Here is a 12,671-nt window from a genome sequence, read left to right on the forward strand (position 1 = left end):
TGGTGTTATGGTGTGGTCGTGTTTTTCTTGGAGGGGCTTGGCCCCCATGTTGTTTTGCATTGCATTATCACAGCACGGGCCTACATTGATGTTTTAAGTACCTTCTTGCTTCCCACTGCTGAAGACCAATTCGGGGATGGTGATTGCATCTTTCAACACGATCTGCACCTGTTCATAATGCACGGCCTGTGGTGGAGTGTTTACACGACAATAACATGCCTGTAATGGACTGGCCTGCACAGAGTCCTGACCTGAATCCTACAGATCACCTTTGGGATGTTTTACGACGCCGAATTCGTGCCAGGCCTCACCGACCGACATCTACACCTCTCCTCAGTGCAGCACTCCATGCCATTCCCCAAGAAAACCTTCAGCACCTGATTGAACGTATGCCTGCGAGAGTGGAAGCTGTCATCAAGGCTGCCGGCCGCTGTGGTCTCGCGGTTCTAGGCGCGCAGTCCGGAACCGCGCGACTGCTACGGTCGCAGGTTCGAATCCTGCCTCGGGCATGGATGTGTGTGATGTCCTTAGGTTAGTTAGGTTTAAGTAGTTCTAAGTTCTAGGGGACTGATGACCACAGCTGTTAAGTCCCATAGTACTCAAAGCCATTTGAACCATTTTTTGTCATCAAGGCTAAGGGTAGGCCAACATCATATAGAATTCCAGCATTACCGATGGAGGGCGCCACGAACTTGTAAGACATTTTCAGCTAAGTGTCTGGGTACTTTTGATCACATAATGTATATACAGCATGTTGCAGCTGTCCCATTTCGAAAGTTTCTACATCCTCAACTACTAGTAGAAATTTGATTAAGTTGTTTTGTACACAGTTGGTTTAAATGCATCAGCTACATGACAAAAAATGTTCTATTTAAAGAGTTATAACTTATTGTTGTAAGTCTCTGGAAAGTAACTAAAGAAACTACGTTCATAGCTCCACAGGAAGAATCCGTTTTTTAGTTTTAATTGTCTAATTAAGAGTTCCTGAGTAAATGAATGTCTAATAATATCTAAGACCATTACTTCCCGCACAATAATTGCCTCAGTTAAAGCTCTGTGTCAAAGCTCGAAAGCTATGATAGGCAAACTTTCACTAAGATCGTGTGAAGAAACAAAATAGATCCTTTGAAATTTGTTGGAGATGTGTGCCCTTAAAAACCTCCAGCGAACAAAATACCCGTGTTAGAAAAGCAAGCAAAGGAACAATTGTACGGTAGATCATTTATTAAAACCATTCCTTAATATGCATTTGTTTAATGCTCCGAAACATAGAAAGTAATTGGAAAAATGGTGTATCAAGTCTGTTGTTCGTGGACTACTCACATCGTTCCATTAAGAGGCTAATAATGGAATAGGAGCGTGTGAGTGAGAATCGAGCTACCTGTTAACCTTATGGCTGAGGAAGAAGAAGAAATATCATTTTGTAAAAAGTCAACGACAGCAATGACTTTTTACCCAAAAGAGCGACAAAGACGTACGCATAGCTGAATAAATATCTACTGTGGTTACAGACACTGCAGCCGATTTGAGCGAGAACCTCTGATGCTAATCAGCGAACTTGGTAATGGCAGTTCAATGTATGCGTTGAATTTCAAATAAGCTAATGACGTAGTAGTAGCTCATCAGTATTCAGTGTAGGAGGAAGTCGTACGCTGGACGTATGTGAAGGTGAGTACAAGCAGCTCTTGCCACTGCAGGGATTGTATTGTTCCGCTGCACACTGCAGTAATTGAGTCATTTGAACGGAGGTGACGGTATGCTTTAGGTGGTAGCTGCAGGCGACAGTTGTGTCTACACTTTGTTAAACAGTTTAAATGTGCTAATGCCACTGTCGAGGGAAACTCCCCATCGGGTCCCCTCAGATTTAGCAGTAAGATGGCGCAGTGGACAGTCCGTGAAAAAGTGAACACAGATGAAGCATGAAAACAGGAAGAAGTAATGAACTGTGAAAAAAAGAAGCAAAACACAAACAGTGAACGGTCCAAGCTCAAGATGGCCATATTGTGAACAGTCATTTGACTGCAAAGTGGGAGATCCGTGTTCCAGTCTCTCTTGTTCCCCATTTATATATATATATTACAAAATTATGAACTGTCCATCCGCTCATTGACGTGTCTGTGTCTGCTCCCTATATTGAAATTTATGTAGGTGTCGTGGTTTAAAGTTCGTTTGCAACAGCGAGGTGTGAGGAAGGAACCTCCAGACGTACGTACCTCCTATTTGTTCTACACAAGTACCACATGTTGTGACTCTTGCCTTCCGTTTTGGAAGTTTTGACTCTTTAATTCCTTTGTTGTTACATAGTTCACACCCGTTTATTTTTTGTTTTCATTTCTGTGAGAGCTCTATGCGGCATCTCGCCTGCTCTCACCATGCTTCACATGAACTTGTGACGGTAATATATTCTTACCGCATGCCTCATATTCTATAAGCAATGTATAGTATGACAATTCCAAAGACTACAGAAGGAGAACGGACACGTCAATGACCGGACGGAAAGTTCATAATTTTGTGAAGGAAAAAAAATGGGACAGGAGGGAGACTTGAACATGGATCTCCCAATTTGTAGTCCAATACTTCGATTACAAAACGACGACGCTGTGGGGATGTCATTTGCTCGATGTTGCATATGTTACGTTTGGAACGTTCACTGTATCTATTTTCCTTCTTTTTTCACAGTGGTACACCTTGTTCCTGTTATCATGCTTGATTTATGTTCAGTTTTCGACGGGATATCCACTGAACCATTTTACCACTAAATGCGATGGGGAGTTTCTCTTGTGAGTGACCATGCATGAACATTTTTGAACTGAAGATTATTTACACAAACGTTTCAGTTTCTATAGCCCTTCACTGTTTATTTCTTACTGTTCTCTGTTACATTATTTCTGGACATTCTAAGCCTTTGACAACAGTAACTAAGAATCCAATCGAATATCATAATAGCGATGATAACTAGCGAACAGCAAAAGCAACACCTCTTAAACAGCGAGCTAGTGCTGATAGAAAGATCAGTATGACAAAAAAAAAAAACTGAAAAGAATTTGCGTTACAGAGAAAGAAAAGTAAAAATAAAAGTTCTAAAGAAAAAAATAACCGTTCAAATAATTTGTGAAATGATTTGTCTAGAAGTAAGAAACAAAAAAGATTAGAGAAACATTTGACGCACCTCATTTGCTGTACATGGTTTCGGGCATCATTGAAATGCGCATCAAATGTTCCTCTAATCTGTTTTGTTTCTTTCTTCTGCACAAGTCATTTCACAAAATATTTGGTCGATTTTGACTTAATTTATTTTATTTTCAAGTTTTGTTCAGAAAGCATGTTCTTATTGGCGTCTTTTCGGAATAACCTAACTTTGGTGCTTCACTCGAAGGAAGCCTTTTCGACGGTTAAATACAACACCAATGTAACTTTTTATGTATAAAATAGCTAGGCCTTGAAGAGATGAACTTTTTGATACTTCATTTACGTAGCTAGCAGCAGCTGCTCGTGAAGTATTTCAATTTTCCCTCAAATCACTAATTAAGTTTTTCTTAATTACTGTGATTGACTACATAAGTCATAAACAAATTTCAGTTCTTTCTAGTTTCACTGACTGTAGCAGACTTGTTTGTAGATAATACTTATATTATCCGAATTTGGATACAGAGCGGTCAACAGCATTTCATCGTATCGATCATTTTTCTGTAGATCTGTTACACGTAAGACCCTCAGTGACAGCGACAACTCACACTGCAATGGAGAAACGCGCTTTTGTGGCCAAGTTTCCTATAACGTATCAGTTTATCTGTATAACATCAACTTAATTTGAGGCCCAGTTTCGTACTGTTAGTAATGTTCAGTGCAACGAAACTTCCACAAGAATATCTCTTTCCATAGCTTGTCGTCAATGCGTGCTGCTGTATCAAGGTCTCCGATCTGCTACATAGTCTGTCAATTGACATCACTTCCAGTGGTCTGTGACGTCAGCTTCTCAATTGATCTCTCTGCTATTTCAGACTGCGCAAGGTTAAAAAGTCTGTTATCCTACACGATGTTTGAGTTGATTGGTACATAACAATCAAATACCAAAGTCTGGTTGTTCATATTCTGCTTCACAAAACATTTAAAGGAAAGACTCGCTGAAGAGAACTTGTAAGGCAGAAGTCCAGTTTCATCGCTTTTCGTGTTACTGAGCAAATAATTCAGCTGTTGAACATGCAGATGTCGTCGTATGATGCTACTCAGTTTATTCTTAGATCGTCATGTCTCTTTACTCAGCAACGTAATATTAAGAAAGCGCTGGTAGATAATTCATGGGAATTGTCATTGTAAAAAAGTAAGTTGCAACACGGTCATCCACAAAACTAACGTTATTATAGAAAGTTTTCTTATATTTATAAGAAGATTCTATTAACCGAGACTGGTTAATGTAAAATATCTCAAAATAAATTCCTAAATAAGCGGTTTTGGATGAGACACAATGTACTGTCCTGTAAGATGTAACTTGGTGTCCTCGAAATTACATGTTTACCAAGAGAAAAAGCAGCAAAATGTCTTATTCTTACACCTCTTTTTGATTAAAATACGCTGTCTAATCAAAAGTATCCGGACACCCCTAAGTAATGCGGAACTGACTACTAGGTGTCACAAGATATGGACTCAACAGTATAAAAGTAGGTGGGGAGTACTCATATTACGTTGTCAGTAGAGGAGTTTGCCAACGGCCTTGCCGCAGTGTTAACACCGGTTCCCGACAGATCACCGAAGTTAAGCGCTGTCGGGCTGGGCTAGCACTTGGATGGGTGACCATCCGGTCTGCCGAGTGCTGTTGCCAAGCGGGGTGCACTCGGCCCTTGTGAGGAAAACTGAGGAGCTACTTGATTGAGAAGTAGCGGCTCTGGTGTCGGAAACTGACTTAGGGCCGGGAGAGCAGTGTGCTGACCACATGCCCAAATGGTTCAAAATGGTTCAAATGGCCCTGAGCTATATGGGACTTAACTTCTGAATTCATCAGTCCCCTAGAACTTAGAACTACTTAAACCTAACTAGCCTAAGGACATCACACACATCCATGCCCGAGGCAGGATTCCAACCTGCGACCGTAGCGGTCGCGCGGTTCCAGACTGTAGCGCCTAGAACCGCTCGGCCACTTCGGCCGGCCACCACATGCCCCTCCATATCCACATCCAGTGACGCCTGTGGACTGAGGATGACACGGCGGCCGGTCGGTCCCGTTGGGCCTTCATGGCCTGTTGGGGAAGAGTTTAGTTTTAGAGAAGAGGTTAAGAGCGGAAGGGATAGGTCAGGAGATTTCAGTGTCACTGGGTGTCACCTCAGTAACAAATCCATCAGGGATATTTTAACCATTCTAAAGCTGCCTACGTCGACTCTTGGTGATGTGATTGTGAAGTGGAAACGCGAAGGAACAGTCACACCTAAAGCAAGACCAGGCACAATTCAATTAATGGCGGACAGGGACTGTGGGCATTGCGGAGGGCGATTGTAAAAAATCACATGAAATTAGCGGAAGCAGTCACTCGTGAGTTCCTAAATATTACCAGCAGTCTAGCTATGCACACGTGCGTAGGGAGTTGAAAAGAATGGGGTATTATTGTCGAGCATCTCCTTATAAACCCCTCATTTCTGTTGCCAGTGCTGACCGATGCCTGGGGTGGCGTAAACAGCGATGCTACTGGGCAGTAGGTACTGCAAACGAGTGCTTTGGAATTATGAATCACGCTATACCCTATGGAAATTCGATGGAAGTGTCTGAGTTTGGCGACTGTGTCGAGAACTTTATCTGCCATCATGTGTACTGCCAACAGTGAAGTACACAGGCGGTCGTGTTGCGGTGTGGAGGTGTTTTTCATGGTTAGGCTGTGGTCCCCTGATTGCGCTTCAGAACTGACTAACTAACTGGGGAACGTTTTACGGCATTGTGTACTGTGTGGCCGGCCGTGTGGCCGTGCGGTTCTAGGCGCTACAGTCTGGAACCGCGAGACCGCTACGCTCGCAGGTTCGAATTCTGCCTCGGGCATGGATGTGTGTGATGTCCTTAGGTTAGTTAGGTTTAAGTAGGTCTAAGTTCTAGGGGACTTATGGCCTCATAAGTTGAGTCCCATAGTACTCAGAGCCATTTGAACCATTTTGTTGTACTGTGTGTGGTAGGTTAGAGTTCATCTTCGTCGATACTGACGTCGACAAAAGCCTTATACTAGTAAGCCACTACACTTGGCATTTAATCTTCACACCTGAAATACTATGTTGCTGCAGCCTTAACTCATGGCCTGTCACTATCTGCTTTTTCAAGATGATGTCTCATACGACAAAAGCCGTTTGCTTTATTCAATGTACTTTATCAAGGTGTAATATAATGAGGTCCATTACACCTTCTGAAGAAGACAATTTTAAAATTGTCGATACGTGAGTCAAGGGTTCCAATAAATGTTTATTTGCAACTGTTTGGCTTGTTTTATTTTATTTTTTATTTTTTTTCAACCTCTCCAAGTTAATTGTGGTACAGTTGCCAAATTTACCGCCATGGTTCAGTTTTTAAAGTGGAAATGTTTTTAAGTCTTGTCAACAAGGATATCCTGCACCCTTTATGGTTCCGCTGAAATTGGCTTTGACCATGTTCAGATAGCACATTCCTAACTATTCGCATGATTGAAAAGACAGAATACACATGTTTGAATAAAGAGCGAAAAATATCAGCCTTAACTAGAGGAAATGATTGTAGGGAAATACGTTGGAAGCTCGTACAATACCTCCGTCTCAACAAAGAGCTTCTTTATACATCGGTTATACCAGCTAAAATTCAACTATTATTGCTAAGGAAAACCAACAGCATTGGGATCTGGCAGGAGAGAAAGGCATAGCCACCGAGGTAAGAAGCTATACTGTTTGGAGATCAAGTTCCAATCACCACTCAAGGGAAGATTTTATAATCCGAAACTATTCTGCAAACGTCTCTGCGTTGTGGGAGTCTCAACAAAATGGCAGACGAGCAAACTTTATGAGATACCAATTGCGATGAGCAGATTTACATTAGACCCCAAAAGCTATAAACACGCGCGCTGCTAAAATATGAATGCAGTAATGACTTCCTAAAGAAGAATACCTAAGATTTGTGAATGAGCAGCTTGTGTAACGGCACTACTTGTTGTACACTGACGACTGTTTTAGATATTCTTGTCTGGTTGTACGCTAAGTGTAGTAACATGTAGTTTTATTCGTTGTTCCCAGCTCCAGAACGTGTTTCGACTTTTGTAGTACTACTTTCTCCTTCCATTATCTCTTCATCCGTTAGCTGTGTTTCTCTTTCCGTACTTCAGTCCATCCTGTAGTTTGTCGAGTGGGTTCCTCAACAAATTTATGATTGATAATCATAGTTGGGTGAATGTTTTTAATCTTCAAAGATTTCTTCATGCAGGCTTTTTTTTGTTTAAATCAAGAAATTATGTTTGCCATCTGTTTTGATTCTTCGTCGTTGTGAGTGATCATAAAATGCTAATCGTCGTTTCATGATTATTTCTGTAACTTGATAGATTTCCTTGCTTTATTCTTCATTCAAATTCCATTTTCGAATTTCGGTCGCAGGATTTTTCTTACAACATTTCTGCCATGTTTTTCCATGTTCGTGATTTGAGTTCTCTAACCAATTATCGTAGTTTCAGATGGATACTGTACTTTTTTTTAAAAATGTGATGTAATTTAGTTTTGGCTACCGTGAATGACTTTTTTAAGGTACTTGTTGGAAACGAATTGTATGGCGTTTATAGTTTAGCGGTTCTTTCTTTTGTTAGCTTCTCGTTTTATCAACATTTAATGTGTCATCACTATGGACAACTTTGCCACTTTGTTCTAGCTTTCAACTGCTGTATTTACCGATTTTTACGAAACTGCTTTAAAACCGTTGTAAACCATCAGTGTTAATCTCAAGTTTCACAGTTTGTGGCAATTGACAAACAAAAAAATGTGTATACGTAAAAGTAATCGCAGGCAGCGATGGCATATTTTATCTCAGAAACGGAGGAACGTTGACAACTGTGTTAAAGCAAGCGAAAATTGTCGAAAAAATACGAGAGAAAAGATAATTTAAACAAAGGAAAGACATTATTGGAAAGACATTAATGTATAAATATTCAGAGGACGAAAGCAGGCAACTTTAAATTACCAGACATCAGATTTCAGAGGAAATTCTGAATTTTCATCAGAAAACGAACATTTCCCCAAATGTCTTTTTAGAGGCGATCAAACATATACATAAGATCGTGACACAGAAAAGGGTCATCAAGCATGTTTGAGAAGTAAATACTATTCACTGTGGTCGACCTTTCCGTTTCCATAGAACCAACAAGAATTTTTTGGGGCTTTCTTCTTTCTCATTATTGCTCAGTATACTCAGGCTCTTTTTTGTCTTTAAATGGAGGCACTTTATTTTATTTTCGTTGGTTCTGAGCAGAATATTGTACCGTTCACCTGCTCTTTCACTGCTCATTTCCTTATTAACCCTTAATTAATTTTGACATTTTAACTACAGGTAGTACAAAATGAAAAACATGCGATATGAAAACAAGTACGAAAAAGATTGAGAAAGTCTCGAAATTGTACCTTTGTAGTATTCATCGTGCAACACTTAAAAATTGTATAGGTAAACACCAAATCCAACATACAGAGTGTTACGGGTATAAATGCCGATATTTCCGTTGGTGATAGGACGGTGTACTGAATAACATGACATCAGTATTTACGTCATTTCCAGATCAATATTTATAGCCATTACAAGTCGTATTTTTTTTAAATTTCCGTTAATACCCCCAAGTACATATGGCAAGAGCAAGCCCTTTTCCCCTGGGCGGCAGGTCACGTGTTGAATTGTGGACGTATGAGCCCAAAACGATTAGTCTATACAGACAGGCTTAGTACGACTGTACAGAAAACATAATGTCGTACAGTCTGTGACTTTTTTGTGGAAAGATTTTTCTACACAGAGAAGGAAGAACCAACACTCTGATGGGTGTACCTATTTTTGTAAACCCTCGTCGCCAGTTTTGTAAAGGCCTCGTCGCTGCTGCTGTGGAGGCTGAGTTCCCACTTTTGTCGTCACCACGGACAACTTCGCTATTTTTTCTATCTTTCAACTGCTGTATTAACTGATTTCTACGAAATTGCTTCAAAAAGATTGTAAATCATTAGTCTTAATTTCGAGTTTCACAGTTTGTGGCAACTTGACAAATAAGAAAACGTGTAGGCCGAGTTTGTGAATTCGTGGGTCAGGTAACACGATAGGAGAACGAAGGTTCTACAAGACTCCAATAAATCAGTAACTAAGTCACACAAATCTGTTTAAAGGTTTACTTATCTTTGCTACTAGTTGAATTATGAAGTCTGCAACACTGCTTCTAATATAACACAAAAAATGCCCTCAGTGCTTACGTGCAAATAATACACTACAGGCCATTAAAATTGCTACACCAAGAAGAAATGCAGATGATAAACGGGTATTCATTGGACAAATATATTATACTAGAACTGACATGTGATTACTTTTTCACGCAATTTGGGTGCATAGATCCTGAGACATCAGTACCCAGAACAACCACCTCTGGCCGTAATAACGGCCTTGATACGCCTGGGCATTGAGTGAAATAGAACTTGGATGGCATGTACAGATACAGCTGCCCATGCAGCTTCAACACGATACCACAGTTCATCAAGAGTAGTGGCTGGCGTATTGTGACGAGCCAGTTGCTCGGCCACCATTGACCAGACGTTTTCAATTGGTGAGAGATCTGGAGAATGTGCACGACGGTTCAATCCCGCGTCCGACCATCCTGATTTAGGTTTACCGTGATTTCCCTAAATCGCTCCAGGCAAATGCCGGGATGGTTCCTCTGAAAGGGCACGGCCGACTTCCTTCCCTAATCCTATGAGACCGATGACCTCGCCGTTTGGTCTGTTCCCCCAAACAATCCAATCCAATCCTGGACAATGTGCTGGCCAGGGCAGCAGTCGAACACTTTCTGTATCCAGAAACATGCGGTCGTGCATTATCCTGCTGAAATGCAGGGTTTCGCAGGGATCGAATGAAGGGTAGAGCCACGGGTCGTAACACATCTGAAATGTAACGTCCAAGCCCTTCGAACACGCTGGTTCGTCATTGAGTACACCATCGCAGGCGCTCCTGTCTGTGATGCAGCGTCAAGGGTAACCGCAGCCATGGTCTCCGAGGTGATAGTCCATGCTGCCGCAAACGTCGTCGAACTGTTCGTGCAGATGGTTGTTGTCTTGCAAACGTCCCCATCTGTTGACTCAGGGATCGAGATGTGGCTGCACGATCCGTTACAGCCATGCGGATAAGATGCCTATCATCTCGACTGCTAGTGATACGATGCCGTTGGGATCCAGCACTGTTGTTGTTGTTGTGGTCTTCAGTCCCAAGACGGGTTTGATGCAGCTCTCCATGCTACTCTATACTGTGCAAGCTTCTTCATCTCCCAGTACCTACTGCAACCTACATCCTTCTGAATCTGCTTAGTATATTCATCTCTTGGACTCCACCTACGATTTTTACCCTCCACGCTGCCCTCCAATACTAAATTGGTGATCCCTTGATGCCTCAGAACATGTCCTACCAACCGATCCCTTCTTCTGGTCAAATTGTGCCACAAACTTCTCTTCTCCTCAATCCTATTCAATACTTCCTCATTAGTTATGTGATCTACCCATCTAATCTTCAGCATTCTTCTGTAGCACCACATTTCGAAAGCTTCTATTCTCTTCTTGTCCAAACTATTTACCGTCCATGTTTCACTTCCATACATGGCTACACTCCATACAAATACTTTCAGAAATGACTTCCTGACACTTAAATCTATACTCGATGTTAACAAATTACTCTTCTTCAGAAACGCTTTCCTTGCCATTGCCAGTCTACATTTTATATCCTCTCTACTTCGACCATCATCAGTTATTTCGCTCCCCAAATAGCAAAACTCCTTTACTACTTTAAGTGTCTCATTTCCTAATCTAATACCCTCAACATCACCCGACTTAATTCGACTACATTCCATTATCCTCGTTTTGCTTTTGTTGATGTTCATCTTATATCCTCCCTTCAAGACACCATCCATTCCGTTCAACTGCTCTTCCAAGTCCTTTGCTGTCTCTGACAGAATTACAATGTCATCGGCGAACCTCAACGTTTTTATTTCTTCTCCATGGATTTTAATACCTACACCGAATTTTTCTTTTGTTTCCTTTGCTGCTTGCTCAATATACAGATTGAATAACATCGGGGAGAGGCTACAACCCTGTCTTACCCCCTTCCCAACCACTGCTTCCCTTTCATGTCCCTCGACTCTTATAACTGCCATCTGGTTTCTGTACAAATTGTAAATAGCCTTTCGCTCCCTGTATTTTACCCCTGCCACCTTTAGAATCTGAAAGACAGTATTCCAGTCAACATTGTCAAAAGCTTTCTCTAAGTCTACAAATGCTAGAAACGTAGGTTTGCCTTCCTTAATCTTTCTTCTAAGATAAGTCGTAAGGTCAGTATTGCCTCACGTGTTCCAGTATTTCTACGGAATCCAAACTGATCTTCCCCGAGGTCGGCTTCTACTAGTTTTTCCATTCGTCTGTAAAGAATTCGTGTTAGTATTTTGCAGCTGTTGCTTATTATACTGATTGTTCGGTAATTTTCACATCTGTCAACACCTGCTTTCTTTGGGATTGGAATTATTATATTCTTCTTGAAGTCTGAGGGTATTTCGCCTTTTTCATACATCTTGCTCACCAGATGGTAGAGTTTTGTCAGGACTGGCTCTCCCAAGGCCGTCAGTAGTTCCAGTGGAATGTTGTCTACTCCGGGGGCCTTGTTTCGACTCAGGTCTTTCAGTGCTTTGTCAAACTCTTCACGCAGTATCGTATCTCCCATTTCATCTTCATCTACATCCTCTTCCATTTCCATAATATTGTCCTTAGGTACATCGGCCTTGTATAGACCCTCTATATACTCCTTCCACCTTTCTTATTTCCCTTCTTTGCTTAGAAGTGGGTTTCCATCTGAGCTCTTGATGTTCATACAAGTGGTTCTCTATTCTCCAAAGGTCTCTTTAATTTTCCTGTAGGCAGTATCTATCTTACCCCTAGTGAGATAAGCCTCTACATCCTTACATTTGTCCTTTAGCCATCCCTGCTTAGCCATTTTGCACTTACTGTTGATCTCATTTCTGAGACGTTTGTATTCCTTTTTGCCTGCTTCATTTGCTTCCAGCACGGCGTTCCGTATTACCCTCCTGAACCCACCAATTATATATTCCGCTAATAGTCACTGGATCTGGACCAACGCGAGCAGCAATGTCGCGATACGATAAACCGCAATCGCGATAGGCTACAATCCGACCTTTATCAAAGTCGGAAACGTGATGGTACGCATTTCTCCTCCTTACACGAGGCATCACAACAACGTTTCACCAGGTAACGCCGGTCAACTGCTGTTTGTGTATGAGAAATCGGTTGGAAACTCTCCTCATGTCACCACGTTGTAGGTGTCGCCACCGGCACCAACCTTGTGTGAATGCACTGAAAAGCTGATCATTTGCATATCACAGCATCTTTTTCCTGTCGGTTAAATTTCGCGTCTGTAGCACGTCATCTTCGTGGTGTAGCAATTTTAATGGCCA

At 41.5% G+C, this 12,671-nt stretch overlaps 1 protein-coding gene and 1 pseudogene across 1 annotated transcript in view; both read left to right on the plus strand.

The window, feature by feature from the left end:
- LOC126153601 (uncharacterized) overlaps nt 1-12,671 on the plus strand; it is a 175,919-nt gene that overhangs the window by 85,967 nt on the left and 77,281 nt on the right. The gene's annotated exons all lie outside the window — the stretch shown is intronic.
- Nucleotides 4,702-4,819, plus strand: LOC126164319 (5S ribosomal RNA; annotated as a pseudogene).

Source organism: Schistocerca cancellata, chromosome 2 (assembly GCF_023864275.1).
Source record: "Schistocerca cancellata isolate TAMUIC-IGC-003103 chromosome 2, iqSchCanc2.1, whole genome shotgun sequence".
NCBI classification, from domain to species: domain Eukaryota; kingdom Metazoa; phylum Arthropoda; class Insecta; order Orthoptera; family Acrididae; genus Schistocerca; species Schistocerca cancellata.